At 41.4% G+C, this 15,811-nt stretch overlaps 1 protein-coding gene across 1 annotated transcript in view; it reads right to left on the bottom strand.

Annotated features, from left to right (window-relative positions):
- The window catches only part of b3galt1b (UDP-Gal:betaGlcNAc beta 1,3-galactosyltransferase, polypeptide 1b), a 131,901-nt gene extending 130,167 nt beyond the window's left edge, over positions 1-1,734 (bottom strand). Inside the window, exon 1 of the mRNA XM_024388933.2 lies at positions 1,665-1,734. The gene's annotated coding sequence lies outside the window, so the exon portion shown is untranslated. The remainder of the gene's footprint in view (positions 1-1,664) is intronic.
- Between the last annotated feature and the right edge of the window lie 14,077 nt (positions 1,735-15,811).

The raw sequence follows: 15,811 nt of genomic DNA, 5'->3' as shown, positions 1-15,811 counted from the left end.
TATGTTCTGCAGATGTGCATGTTTTATTGGTGCGGGTGTGGTAGTATGAGCAAGAGTTTTGATTTATATTGATGCTTCGGCTGAAGGGATTATGTGATCCAATCGAGTGCAAAATGGCAATGACAAAGATTATTACAGTGGAGATCTAAGGAAGATGGATGAGGAGCACAGTAGCATTTGTTAGATACCAAACCAATAACTGAAATTAAATTGGACACCACACACTCCACATCAAGGTTAAAGGCAGAACCTACAACTACATGACTGCCACGGATGAAAAGCCAAAGGGAGAACATTTATATAAGCAGTCCCGCTTTTGCAGACTTCAAGAGGAATCTCATATAATAAAATAGATGTGCTAAACAAATTCACCACATGTTTGAGGTCAAAAAGGCAAAAACCAAGGACTCAGCATATTCAACATGAATGTAAGCCTGTGAGCGCCTGTTGAAAGGAGGCAGTCACATTGAGGGCACTGACGAGAGACCTACAGGCTCTCACCGTGTAAGGGAGCAGAACTCTTTGACAGCAGCACAAAACGACATAAATTAAAGTGATTGTAGTCAAAGGCGGACATTTACATTTTCTCTGTAAACACCTAAATCTCTGCCAAAAGAAGATTGTGCTAGATTGGTATTATCAAGCACACAAACTGAAGAGCTATAGGCTATGCCTTTGCATTGTTGATGTGCTGCCTATCACATTCTCATGGTTATGTTTCAAATCACAATTATGCTTTTTAGTATCAGACAAATCATACAGAGAGAATTGGCATATATCATGTTCCTAAGCTACAGTAAGCCTAAAAGCATAATCATATGCATGGCCATATGGGATGCATCATGTGCGTGGGCACAGCACGATTTAATAAACGCACTATTAAAATGACTTAACTGCGACGCAATATAATTTAGCCAAATTGACATAATGTATTGTACACAGACACAGAGCGTGTAACTTTATGGTAACACTTTAAATGAAGTAAGTCCTATACCTGTGTCTAAGCTAACATTGGCACATAGACATTCCTGTCTTTCAGTCTTCTCATCTTTCTGGAGGTTGGACATAGGACGGGAGATATAACAGACATGATACTATAAGATGAATATGCCTCTGTACAGCCAAGAGGACAGCGGGAGTTTTAGAGATATCAGAAGAAACTACAGACACTACATGCCATACAGACAACAGTACCTAGAACAGAGCTACAGTTAAGACAACCTGCCCGTTTATTTGGATTATTAGAAGGCTTATTCACACCAAGTTTCTAATCGCCAAAATGAAGTTCATTTTGAAGCAGGCTAGTCCACTGTCATTATCAACATAGCGCCCATCAAGAGTTGCTCAGTGCTGCACAATTGAGCAGAAATCATAAATCTATTATCAGTGGGCTCGCGTCCAGCGGAGGGCACAGGAACACGCAGATGCTAGAGCTACACTGTGGTTTTTTTAGGAGTTAATTAAGGAAATACCTCGCGACTGAATAAAAAAAAATGTGAACAGTAGCCCGATATGAGCTGGTTGGGACCGTGAACGCAACCGTGTAAATATTACGGTAAACTCATTTACATGGAGTCAAATCCCCGGCATAGGCTACTAAACAGTTGATTAAAGTGGCTCTGAAACAGTACAATAGACGGCAGAAACATGCAAGCTGAGCCTACCTATTTTTTCGTCTCCATCCCATTCAGACTTCTGGTCCTGATGCGAGAGCGGTGCCTTCAGCATCCTAAAGCGAAACGCTATTTGTCTCGAAGAGAACAGATCGTAGTGCCTGGAGTTAGAGCTCATACATTGACAAGAGGCCGGCCCAATCAGAAAGTAATCCGATGGAGTCGTAGCCAATCCACTTGAGAGAAAGAAAGCTACTTTACATGCTGTAGCAAGGTAGATTGACGTTATAAGGGTATTTCCATTCAACCAACAATTGTTATGAATTTGCGGAATGACTGGCTTTATAGCCCAGTTCTTTAATTGTAACACCAACTGACGAGGCTAAACTACTTGCTTATGGGATAAACTGGAGATATTTTTATGTTTAAAGAAATAATAATGCAAGAAACAAAAAATAATTACACAAGAGGGACATTATATTCACTCACTCATTTCTTAAGTGTAAAAATGTGGTGAAATAGATCCTAGATTTCCTTTCTGTACCACAGTGGCACCCACATTACAGACCTCACAGCACATACAGTACTGAATGCTCATCCCCAGACAGGATTAATTACATATAAATGACGCCTGCCAGAAATGTAATTTACCTGCAAGGCAGGCAGCGTAAAAACCATCCCAAAAAGCCAAAGATCAGCATGGGGGAAAAAAATCTCATATACAGTGTCAAGTCTTCTGTCACGTTCTGACCATCATTCGGGTGTGTTTTCCTTGTTTTAGTGTTGGTCAGGACGTGAGCTGGGTGGGCATTCTATGTTGTGTGTCTGGTGTGTCTATTTCTATGTTTGGCCTGATATGGTTCTCAATCAGAGGCAGGTGTTAGTCATTGTCTCTGATTGGGAACCATATTTAGGTAGCCTGTTTTGTGTTGGGTTTTGTGGGTGATTGTTCCTGTCTTTGTTTGTGGCACCAGATAGGACTGTTTTTTTTTTTTTTTCTTGTTTTGTAGATTGTTGTACTTTCATCTTTATTAAAGATGTACAAAACTAACCATGCTGCATTTTGGTCCACCTCTCTTTCACCAGAAAACCATTACATCTTCTAGGAGTAGTGGGTTTGGAGTCAGGCACAGAGAGCAGAGGGTTGGACAATCTCATTTTATTCCGGCACAAACGGTCACGCCAAAACACTAGGCGCATAAAACTGACCAGCCCAAACAGTCCGGAGAAAATAAAATGCGAAGCCACAAACTAACAGAGGAACAATCCCGCACAAACATAGGTGGGCCTAACAGGCTTACATAGACATAAATCAAGAAACAAAATAAGAGACAGGTGCCACCAATAAGATCAAACGAAAAGGAAAACTGGATCGGTGGCGGCTAGTAGACCTGCGACGCCGAGCGCCGCCCAAACAGGCAGGGTAGCCACCTTCGGTGGGAGTCGTGACATACAGTCTATTGTAACAAGTAAGAATAGCCTATATTAGGCTATATTTAATAGCCTATATAAAAAGAGCTTAAACTCTGTATAAGTAAAAATGACTAGGCTATAATAACTTTGAGTATAATAGCTTGTGTAAAATGTGTAAATTAGATCATGCTCAGTTGACGTAGAGATATATGATACATGTACCACCACAGCAAAGGTCTGGGGGTGTTGGAAAATAGAAACGGATTTGCACATTGACTGGAGTGGATGGAATGGCTAAACAGGGTGGAGTCCGCAAATGGAGCCATGCCAAAGGAGGTAGCAGAGAGGAAGAGGATGGATGACCTGCTACGTTTGGTCATAAGTCTACTTTAAAACAGTAGTTGCACGTATTTTAAGACAGGGGTGTTGGCTATATGATGAGCTATCCAAACAGCACATGCATGTTTCACAAATATCTTGCCTTTCTTGAATCCTCTAAATATAAATATATATTTTTTAATCTGAGTGTGACCCTTATTGGAAAAACCACATGAATTCCACATGTGAACACGTGATCTCATAAGAACATGATCTCATTTTAAATACATTTTAGTATTAGTATTAGAGAGAATGATTTATTTCAACTTTTATTTCTTTCATCACATTCCCAGTGGGTCAGAAGTTTACATACACTCAATTAGTATTTGGTAGCATTATCTTTAAATTGTTTAACTTGGATCAAATGTTTTGGGTAGCCTTCCACAAGCTCCCCACAATAAATTGGGTGAATTTTGGCCCATTCCTCCTGACAGAGCTGGTGTATCTGAGTCAGGTTTGTAGGCCTCCTTGCTCGCACACGTTTTTTTTCTGGAATCCTCTAAATACATATATCTGAGTGTGACCCTTATTGGAAAAACCACATGAATTCCACATGTGAACACGTGATCTCATGAGAACATGATCTCATGTTAAATAAATATGATAACATGCGGTTGCAAAATTTCAATATGTGCAAAACATTTTTTTGGAAGACTTCACATGAGATATTGAGGGGATGGGATTATCTGGCATAGGTTGTCCCGGTGGGAGGAGTTTGCACCAGGTGAAAAGGTCAAAAGTGATCACATTTGTTATTTTGGAACCGGGCCACCTGTCGGGCGTGAGCCAGGTTCCCCGTTTCAAAGCTCACGTCGAAGTCGGCTCAAAACCAAAGTGACTTAGATTCAGCACGTGGAGAAGTTAGTCGGATTCTGCGTTTTCATATGCAAAAGGGATTGCTTTTAATAAAAATTATTTAACTGCCCTCCAATGAAAACAACTAGTTTGAAAAGTCAGAAGTTTACATACACCTTAGTCAAATACATTTAAACTCAGTTTTTCACAATTCCTGACATTTAATCCTAGAAAAAAATCCCTGTTTTAGGTCAGTTAGGATCACCACTTTATTTTAAGAATGTGAAATGTCAGAATAATAGTAGAAAGAATTATTTATTTAAACTTTTAGTTCTTTCATCACATTCCCAGTGGGTCAGAAGTTTACAAACACTCAATTAGTATTTGGTAGCATTGCCTTTAAATTGTTTAACTTGGGTTAAATGTTTTGGGTAAGCCTTCCACAAGCTTCCCACAATAACTTGGGTGAATTTTGGTCCATTCCTCCTGACAGAGCGAGGGTAACTGAGTCAGGTTTCTAGGCCTCCTTGCTCGCACACGCTTTTTCAGTTCATCCCACACATTTTCTATAGGATTGAGGTCAGGGCTTTGTGATGGCCACTCCAATACTTTGACTTTGTTGTCCGAAAGCCATTTTGCCACAACTTTTGAGGTATAATTGGGGTCAATGTCCATTTGGAAGACCCACTTGCGACCAAGCTTTAACTTCCTGACTGATGTCTTGAGATGTTGCTTCAATATATCCGCATAATTTTCCTCCCTCATGTTGCTATCTATTTTGTGAAGTGCACTTGTCCCTCCTACAGCAAAGGACCCCCACAACATGGTGCTGCCACCCCCGTGCTTCACGGTTGGGATGGTGTTTTTCGGCATGCAATCCTCCCCCTTTTTCCTCCAAACATAATGATGGTCATTATGGCCAAACAGTTCTATTTTTGTTTCATCAGACCAGAGAGACATTTCTCCAAAAACTATGATCTTTGTCCCCATGTGCAGTTGCAAACCATGGTCTGGCTTTTTTATGGCGGTTTCGGAGCAGTGGCTTCTTCCTTACTTAACAGCCTTTCAGGTTATGTCATATAGGACTGGTTTTACTGTGGATATAGATACTTTTGTAGCTGTTTCCTCCTGCATTTTCACAAGGTCCTTTGCTGTTGTTCTGGGATTTAATTGCACTTTACGCACCAAAGTACGTTCATCTCTAGGAGACAGAACACATCCATCCGGAGTGGTATGATTGCTGCGTGGTCCCATGGTGTTTATTATTGCGTATTACTGTTTGTACAGATGAACGTGGTACCTTCAGGAGATTGGAAATAGCTCCCAAGGATGAACCAGACTTGTGGAGGTCTACAAATTTTTTCTGAGGTCCTGGCTGATTACTTTTGATTTTCCCATGATATCAAGCAACGAGGCACTGAGTTTGAAGGTAGGCCTTGAAATACATCCACAGGTACACCTCCAATTGACTCAAAATATGTCAATTAGCCTATCAGAAGCTTCTAAAGCCATGACATCATCTTCTGGAATTTTCCAAGGCACAGTCAACTTGACCCACTGGAATTGTGATACAGTGAATTATAAATTAAATAATCTGTCTGTAAACAATTGTTGGAAAAAGTTACTTGTGTCATACACGAAGTAGATGTCCTAACCAACTTGTTAAAACTATAGTTTGTTAACAAGAAATTCGTGGAGTGTTTGAAAAATGAGTTTTAATGACTCCAACCTAAGTGTATGTAAACTTCTGACTTCAACTGTATATAGGCCAAAATACACATCACGAAAAGAGAGACAACACAGAAAGACCTAATTCAACAACATAGCAAGGTAGTAACACATGACAACACAGCATGGTAGCAACACAACATGGTTGCAGCACAAAACATGGTGCAAAAATGATTGGGCACAAACAACAGCACAAAGGGCAAGAAGGTAGACACAATATTACATAACGCAAAGCAGCCACAACTGTCAGTAAGATAATCCATGATTGAGTCTTTGAACGAAGAGATTGAGATCAAACTGTCCTGTTTGAGTGTTTGTTGCAGCTCGTTCCAGTCGCTAGCTGCAGCGAACTGAAAAGCGGAGCGGCCCAGGGAGAAAGGAAGAAGAAGAAGAAAGAAGAAAGGGTCTAAACCATCTGACCCAAATGTTTTTTTGGGGTCAAGTTTCAGGAGCTCCTTTAGCACAACGGACACAGTGACTGCCTGCAGGGAGAAACTTTGTACCTGGGCTGAGGAAAAAGAGGGCAAAGCGTCAGTGATATTCGCATTAGAAGGGGTGGGAGATGAGGAAATGTTGGATGGGCAAGGAGGCATGGCTGAGTCAAATAGGAATCCTGACTTAATGAAGTGGTGATTAAAGAGCTCAGTCATGTGCTTCTTGTCAGTTACAGCCACATCATCAACTTTAAGGGACATGGGCAGCTGTGAGAAGGAGGGTTTATTCTCTTTAACCGTTTTCCAGAACTTCTTGGTGTTAGACCCATAGAGAGAGAACTGCTCCTCAGTTCAGCCTTCCGGATAGACTGAGTGCACTTATTTCTCATTTGCCTGAATGAGAACCAGTCAGCCTGAGTATGCCTGTGCCGAGCCTATCGTCAAATGCAATTCTTGAGGTGGAGTAACTCGACAAGATCACGGTCGAACCAGGGGCTATACCTGTTTTTAATTCAAATTTTCTTTATGGGGGCGAGTTAACAATACCACTGACAAAAGCAAAAAAAGAAGGTCCAAGCGTCTTCGACAGAGGGGTTCAATCTGATTCTATACCATTTTACAGAGGCCAGTTCATGAAGGACGGCTTGCTTGTTCAAGTTTTTTAGCAAGCGTCTATGACAAATCAGGACAGGTCGTTTCCCTGAGCAGCCATTGCGAACACAGGCTGTTAAACAGTGATCACTAAGGTCATTACAGAAAACCCCAGACTGATACCTATCAGGATTATTGTGAAGATAACATCAAGGATAGTAGCCTTTCTGGGTGTTTGGAGTCATACATACAGGTCGGTGCTGATGGAGGACGATTGCACCCAGCAACAGTCAACAAAGAGCTATTTGAAAGTGTAATGCTTAAATCCAGCAAACTTGTGGAGACAACCGAGCACCGAAGGTGATCCTTGGAAAAGATTGCCACTACCCCAAATTTGGAAGATCTGTCTTGCCGAAAAAGGTTATAACCAGAAAGGTTAACATCAGTATTCAAAACACCTCTTCCTTAACCACATCTCAATAATGACCAACACGTCTAGATTGGAGCTGTGAACCCACACTTTCAATTTATCCATTTTAGGCAATAAGCTTCTAGTGTTAACGTGCTGAAATAAGAGCAGAAATCAGTGAAGCAGATATCGGAGAAGATGAATTGTCTCAGCGGGGTGAATATTTATCTAATCAAGACATATTAGTGGTCTATTTTTCATAAAAAGTTTTGTAATGTACACTTTGACGTTACAGAGTATTGAGTGTAGATTGTTGACTAAAAATGACAATTACATCCATTTTATCCAACTTTGTAACACAACTAAAATGTGGAAAAAGTAAAGGAGTGTGAATACATTCTGAAGGCACTGTGCTTTGAAGTCCAAAGTGTCGGAATACAGGTAAAATCAGCCATTGACACAGACGTGGTGATGTAGCAGAAATATCAGAATGCTGTGAACCAAGAGGTTGTGAGTTCAAATCCCAGGTGAGGACACATTGAATAAGAATTACTGTATAAATAAACATACACAATGTAGTCATTCCAGTCAAAAGTTTGGACACACCTACTCATTCCAGGGTTTTTCTTTATATTTACTATTTTCTACATTGTAGAATGATAGTGAAGACATCAAAATGATGAAATAACACATATGGAATCATGTAGTAACCAAAAAAAGTGTTTAAAAAATCCAAATGTATTTTATATTTGAGCCACCCTTTGCCTTGATGACAGCTTTGCACACTCTTGGCACTTTCAACAAGCTTCATGAGGTAGTCACCTGGAATGCATTTCAATTAACATGTGTGCCTTGTTGTGACAAGGTATGGGGTGGTATACAAAACATAGCCCTATAAGTCCATATTATGGCAAGAACAGCTCAAATGAGCAAAAAGGAATGACAGTCCATCATTAGTTTAAGACATGAAGGTCAGTCTTCAATTGCGGTCACAACAACCATCAAGTGCTATGCGGAAACTGGCTCTCTTGAGGACTGTTACATCTGCTGCAAAGGACAAGTTCATTAGAGTTACCAGCTTCAGAAAATGCAGTATTTTTTTTTACTTCAGAGTTCAAGTAACAGACACATCTCAACATCAACTGTTCAGAGGAGACTGCATGATTTGTATTTTTTATTTCACCTTTATTTAACCAGGTAGGCTAGTTGAGAACAAGTTCTCATTTACAACTGCGACCTGGCCAAGATAAATCAAAGCAGTGCGACACAAAAAAACAACACAGAGTTGTTACACATGGAATAAACAAACATGCAGTCAATAATACAATAGAAAAAAAGTCTATATACAGTGTGTGCAAATGAGGTAGGATAAGGGAGGTATGGCAATAAATAGGCCACAGTTGGGAAATAATTATAATATAGCAATTAAACACTGGAGTGAAAGCTGTGCAGAAGATGAGTGTGCAAGTAGAGATACTAGGGTGCAAAGGAGCAAAATAAATAAAATAAATAACAGTATGGGGATGAGGTAGTTGGATGGGCTATGTACAGGTGCAGTGATCTGTGAGCTGCTCTGACAGCTGGTCCTTAAAGATAGTGAGAGAGATATGAGTCTCCAGCTTCAGTGATTTTTGCAGTTCGTTCCAGTCATTGGCAGCAGAGAACTGGAAGGAAAGGCGGCGGAAGAGCAATTGGATTTGGGGGTGACCAGTGAAATATATCTGCTGGAGCGCGTGCTACGAGTGGGTGCTGCTATGGTGACCAGTGAGCTGAGACAAGGCGGGTATTTACCTAGCAAAGACTTATAGATGACCTGGAGCCAGTGGGTTTGGCGACGAATATGAAGCGAGGGCCAGCCAACAAGAGTACACAGGTCGCAGTGGTGGGTAGTATATGGGGAGTTGGTGACAAAACGGATGGCACTGTGATAGACTTCATGGAATTTGCTGAGTAGAGTGTTGGAGGCTATTTTGTAAATGACATCGCCAAAGTTAAGGATCGGTAGGATGGTCAGTTTTATGAGGGTATGTTTGGCAGCATGAGTGAAGGATGCTTTGTTGCGAAATAGGAAGCCAATTCTAGATTTAATTTTGGATTGGAGATGCTTAATGTGAGTCTGGAAGGAGAGTTTACAGTCTAACCAGACACCTAGGTATTTGTAGTTGTTCACATATTCACAAGTCAGAACCGTCCAGAGTAGTGATGCTGGACGGGCGGGCAGGTGTGGGCAGTGATCGGTTGAAGTGCATGCATTTAGTTTTACTTGCAAGAGCAGTTGGAGGCCACGGAAGGAGAGATGTATGGCATTGAAGCTCGTCTGGAGGTTAGTTAACACAGTGTCCAAAGAAGGGCTAGAAGTAAACAGAATTGTGTCGTCTGAGTAGAGGTGGATCATAGAATCACCAGCAGCAAGAGCGACATCATTGATGTTACAGAGAAAATAGTCGGCCCGAGGATTTGACCCTGTGGGTCAAGAGTGTCCCCCTCCCTTTGAAGAGGGGGATGACCGCAGCAGCTTTCCAATCTTTGGGGATCTCAGACACTATGAAAGAGATGTTGAACAGGCTAGTAATAGGGTTTGCAACAATTTCGGCGGATAATTTTAGAAAGAGAGGGTCCAGATTGTCTAGCCCGGCTGATTTGTAGTGGTCCTAATTTTGCAGCTCTTTCAGAACATCAGCTATCTGGATTTGGGTGAAGGAGAAATGGGGAGGCTTGGGCAAGTTGCTGTGGGGGGTGCAGGGCTGTTGACCACGGTAGGGGTAGCTAGGTGGAAAGCATGGCCAGCCGAAGAAAAATGCTTATTGAAATTCTCAATTATCGTGGGTTTATCGGTGGTGACAGTGTTTCCTAGCCTCAGTTCAGTGGGCAGCTGGGAGGAGGTGCTCATATTCTCCATGGTCTTTATAGTGTCCCACAATGTTTTGGAGTTTGTGCAACAGGATGCAAATTTCTGTTTGAAAAAGCTAGCCTTTGCTTTCCTAACTGGCTGTGTATATTGGTTCCTAACTTCCCTGAAAAGTTGCATATCGCGGGGGCTATTCGATGCTAATGCAGTACGCCACAGGATGTTTTTGTGCTGGTCAAGGGTAGTCAGGTCTGGAGTGAACCAAGGGCTATATCTGTTCCTGGTTCTACATTTCTTTAATGGGGCATGCTTATTTAAGATGGTGAGGAAAGTACTTTTTCCTTTACTGACAGAATGAGGTCAATATCCTTCCAGGATACTCAGGCCAGGTCGATTAGAAAGGCCTGCTCGCTGAAGTGTTTTAGGGAGCGTTTGACAGTGATGAGGGGTGGTCGTTTGACCGCAGACCAATTACAGATGCAGGCAATGAGGCAGTGATCGCTGAGATCCTGGTGGAAGACAGCAGAGGTGTATTTGGAGGGCAGGTTGGTTAGGATGAGGCCTTCACAGTCGAATTGCTGCAAAGAAACCACTACTAAAAGACTCCAATAAGAAGAAGAGACTTGCTTGGGACAAGAAACATGAGCAATGGCCATTAGACAGTTGGAAATCTGTCCTTTGGTCTGATTTTTGGTTCAAACCGGCGTGACTTTGTGAGACGCAGAGTAAGTGAACGGATGATCTTGGCATGTGTGGTTCCCACCGTGAAGCATGGAGGAGGTGGTGTGATGGTATGGGGGTGCTTTGCTAGTGACACTGTCTGTGGTTTATTCAAGGCACACTTAACCAGCATGGCTACTACAGCATTTTGCAGTGATACGCCATTCCATCTGGTTTGTGCTTATTGGGACTATCATTTGGTTTTCAACAGGACAATGACTCAAAACACACCTCCAGGCTGTGTAAGGGCTATTTGACTTAGAAGGAGAGTGATGGTGCTGCATCAGATGACCTGGCATCCACTATCATCTGAACTCAATTCAATTGAGATGGACCACATAGTGATTGAAAAGCAGCCAACAAGTGCTCAGCTTATGTGGGAATTCCTTCAAGACTGTCAGAAAAGCTTTCATGAAACTGGTTAATTCTGAGATAATTCCAAGAGGGCTACTTTGAAGAATCTAAAATCTAAAAAAAAAATTTTTAACACTTTTTTGGTGAAAAAAATATTCCACATTTCATAGTGTTGATGTCTGCACTATTATTCTACATTCTAGAAAATAGTAAAAAATTAAGAAAAACCCTTGAATGAGTAGGAGTGTTCGACTGTGAGTTACTCCACCTCAAGAATTGCATTTTGCGAAAGGCTCGGTACACACATACTCTGGCTGACTGGCTCTTGTTCAGGCAAATGAGAAATAAGTGCACTCAGGCTATCCGGAAGGCCAAAGTTAGTTACTTTAAGGAGCTGTTCTCTCTGTGGGTTTAACACTACGAAGTTATGGAAAACGTTTAAATACCTGGAGAATAAACCCTCCTTCTCACAGCTGCCCATGTCCCTTAAAGTTGATGTGGTTGTAACTGACAAGAAGCACATGACTGAGCTCCTTAATCACCACTTCATTAAGTCAGGATTCCTCTTTGACTCAGCCATGCCTCCTTGCACTTCCAACATTTCCTCATCTCCCACCCCTTCTAATGCGACTTGCCCCGACGCTTCTCCCTCTTTTCCCCCTGTCCTAACTGTTATAGGCCTATTTCTAGTTTTGCCCTGTTTATCAAAAATGTTGGAAAAACAGATTGCAAACTTGGTATGCAATCTGGTTTCTGCGCAGGTTATGGATGTGTCACTGCAACCTTAAAAAGGTCCTCAATGATGTCACCATTGCCTTTGATTCTAAGCAATTTGTTGCTGCTATTTTTATTGACTTTTGACAAAAGCCAAAGCTTTTGATACAGTAGACCATTCCATTCTTGTGGGCCGGCTAAGGAGTATTGGTGTCTCATAAGGTTCTTTGGCCTGGTTTGCTTACTACCTCTCTCAACGAGCACAGTGTATGAATTCAGAACATCTGCTGTGTCCGCCACTGCCCATCACCAACGGAGTACCCCAAAGCTCAATCCTAGCCCCCATGCTCTTCTCAATTTACATCAACAACATAGCTCAGACAATACTCAGCTTGCCCCTCCCTGGATTTTGTGTCAAAAGCTCTACAACAAAGATTTCTTAGTGTCCAACAGGCTTTCTCTACCCTTAACCTAGTTCTGAACACCTCCTTAACAAAGGTAGTTGTGGTTTGGTAAGTTTGTGGTTTGGTAAGAAGAATGCCCCTCTCCCCACAGGTCTGATTACTACATCTGAGGGTTTAGTCACCTCATACAAGTACTTGGGTGTATGGCTAGAAGGTACACTGTCCTTCTCTCAGCACATATCAAAGCTGCAGGCTAAAGTTAAATCTAGACGTGGATTCCTCTATCGTAATCGCTCCTCTTTCACCCCAGCTGCCAAACTTTATCCTGATTCAGATGACCATCCTACCCATGCTAGATTACAGAGATATAATTTATAGATTGGCAGGTAAGGGTGCTCTCAAGCGGCTAGATGTTCTTTACCATTTGGCCATCAGATTTGCCACCAATGCTCCTTATAGGACACATCATTGCACTCTATACTCCTCTGTAAACTGGTCATCTCTGTATACCCGTCGCATCACACACTCAAACAGGACAGTTTTATCTCAATCTCTTCATTCAAAGACTCGATCATGGACACTTTTACTGACAGTTGTGGCTGCTTTGCGTCATGTATTGTTGTCTCTACCTTCTTGCCCTTTATGCTGTTGTCTGTGCCCAATAATGTTTGTACCATGTTTTGTGCTGCTACCATGTTGTGTTGCTGCCATGTTGTGTTGCTACTATGTTGTTGCCATGTTGTGTTGCTACTGTGCTGTGTTGTCATGTGTTGCTGCCTTTCTATTTTCTTGTCTTAGTTCTCTCTTTATGTTGTGTTGTCTCTCTTGTCGTGATGCGTATTTGTTTAAAAAAAATACCAGTCCCCCGTCCCCACAGCAGGTCTTTTGCCCTTTGGTAGGCTGTCATTGTAAATACAAATTTGTTTTTAACTGACTTGCCTAGTTAAATAAAGGTTAAATAAAAACTGCCAAAATGGATAATGACTTAACCCCCATGTCTTTAAAGCCTGTGTTGTCTCGAGTGGATTGAAACATAGGTTTAACATAGTCTAAGTAATTATTTGATGACAGTAGGCTAGTATTCAATCAATGAATCAATCAATGTGACTTATAAGCATTATAGGGAATGTAAAAGCTTAAACAGTATGGACCATGTTGTTAACGTACAGGATGATCTCTTGTTAAAGCACCCTTTCCTTCAGCAAACATTTAACCTGTCAACAGCTGACATATGTGAGTTCCTCTGTAGCAGATAACATGTTATTTGGGCTGTCTAGGAGTAAACTGTAGTATTTATCAGTTAAGTGTTTATAGGCAGGTTATTCAGCAGTTACATTTTGATTACACATAGACTACGTGACCAAAAGTAGGACACCTGCTCGTCGAACATCTCATTCCAAAATCATGGGCATTAATATGGAGTTGGTCCCCCTCTTGTTGCTATAATAGCCTCCAGTCTTCTGGGAAGGCTTTCCACAAGATGTTAGAACATTGCTGCAGGGACTTTATTCCATTCAGCCACAAGAGCATTAGTGAGGTCGGGCACTGATGTTGGGTGGTTAGGCCTGACTCGCAATTCATCTCAAAGGCGATCGATTCAGTTGAGGTCAGTCAAGTTCTTCCACACCGATCTCAACAAATTATTTCTGTATGGACCTTGCTTTGTGCACGGGGGCATTGTCATGCTGAAACAGGAAAGGGCCTTCCCCAAACTGTTGCCACAAAATTGGAAGCACAGAATCATTTGAATGTCATTGTATGCTGTAGAGTTAAGATTTTCCTTCACTGGAACTAAGGGGCCGTGCTTTGTGCTAGCCCGAACCATAAAAAACAGCCCTAGACCATTATTCCAACTCCACCAAACTGTACAGTTGCCACTAAGCATTCTGGCAGGTAACGTTCTCCTGGCAACCAAGAGAACACATTTCCACTGCTCCAGAGTCCAATGGTGGCGAGCTTTACACCACTCTAGCCGATGCTTGGCATTGTGCATGGGGATCTTCGGCTTGTGTGTGGCTGATTGGCCATGGAAACAATTATTGTGCTGACGTTGCTTCCAGAGGCAGTTTGGAACTCAGTAGTGAGTGTTGCAACCGAGGACAGACTGACTACGTGCTTCAGCACTCTGCAATCCTGTTCTGTGAGCTTGTGTGGCCTACCACTTCATGGCAGAGCTGTTGTTGTTGTCCTAGATGTTTCAACTTCACAATAACAGCACTTACATTTGACCGGGGCAGCTCTATCATGTCTGAAATTTGACGAACTGACTTGTTGGAAAGGTGGCATCCTATAATGGTGCCACGTTGAAAGTCACTGAGCTCTTCAGTAAGGCCATTCTATTGCCAATGTTTGTCTATGGAGATTGCATGACTGTGTGTTCAATTTTATACACCTGTCAGCAACGGGTGTGGCTGAAATAGCCGAATCCACTCATTTGAAGGGGTGTTCACATACTTTTGTATATATAGTGTAAATCTTAGCTTCACGAAATGTGTATGTGTGGAGAAATCTTCACTTCTGCAAAACCTGTTTTTCATACAGTATGTTTTTATACAGATTTAGTATGAATGTTAGTGTAAAATGTATGTAAAATAAGTCAATTGAGACTATCCAATTCAATGATTTTATTGCCCTTGGATCAGCAAACATTTGAAAGAATTGTTGTTGAGTAACCAGCCTGACAGGATGAAAGAATCAGGAATTATCTTGTATAAAGCAAGGTAGTCTAATCTAAAGAATCTAATGTGCATTGCAAAAGATTTGCTCTTTAAAATAGGATACAAATGTCCAAAACAAACAAGATTAACACCAATTAATAGGATATATACTGTATATATATATTAAAAACAAAGTATTTCCAAGATAATTTTTACTAGGCTGCACACCAGGTGCTAGAAAAAGGTCAATGTAAAAATGTTGATACTGTATGTTGAAAGAAATAGCCAAGAGAAAATGATGACTGTGTTCAAAACCTTCAATGGTCTCTCCATGGACTTAAACTAATTGATAAATATAAATTGAACAAATTAAACTACACTACCCTAAAGATATTAGTCAAATATTTCTGAGACACATTGAACACATCAACATATTTTCGAGATCAAGTAAACATGAGTAATCTGAGTCAATTCCATGTGAAATCTGGAGCTAACGTCTTCAATGATCAATCTTGAATGACCAATGAGGGAGGCTGTGCCATTTCTAAGCATAACATTCCATGTTTCCATCTGTCATTCTACTCCTCTTTCACTCTGACCCTCAGTACTTTCCGATCCATCTTCTTCCACTCTCACACACCATAAATATATACACCATTTCTACCATCCATTCCCTTCGTATCAACTGCACTTGTCCTTTTGTCCTTCAGTCTCAGACTTTTCCCAATTCCAACTGTCTTTTTGCCCTCATAG

The sequence above is a fragment of the Oncorhynchus tshawytscha genome, linkage group LG26 (genome assembly GCF_018296145.1).
Source record: "Oncorhynchus tshawytscha isolate Ot180627B linkage group LG26, Otsh_v2.0, whole genome shotgun sequence".
Taxonomy (NCBI): domain Eukaryota; kingdom Metazoa; phylum Chordata; class Actinopteri; order Salmoniformes; family Salmonidae; genus Oncorhynchus; species Oncorhynchus tshawytscha.
The sequence above is the reverse complement of the archived record's forward strand: the minus strand, read 5'-3'. Positions and strand labels throughout refer to the sequence as shown.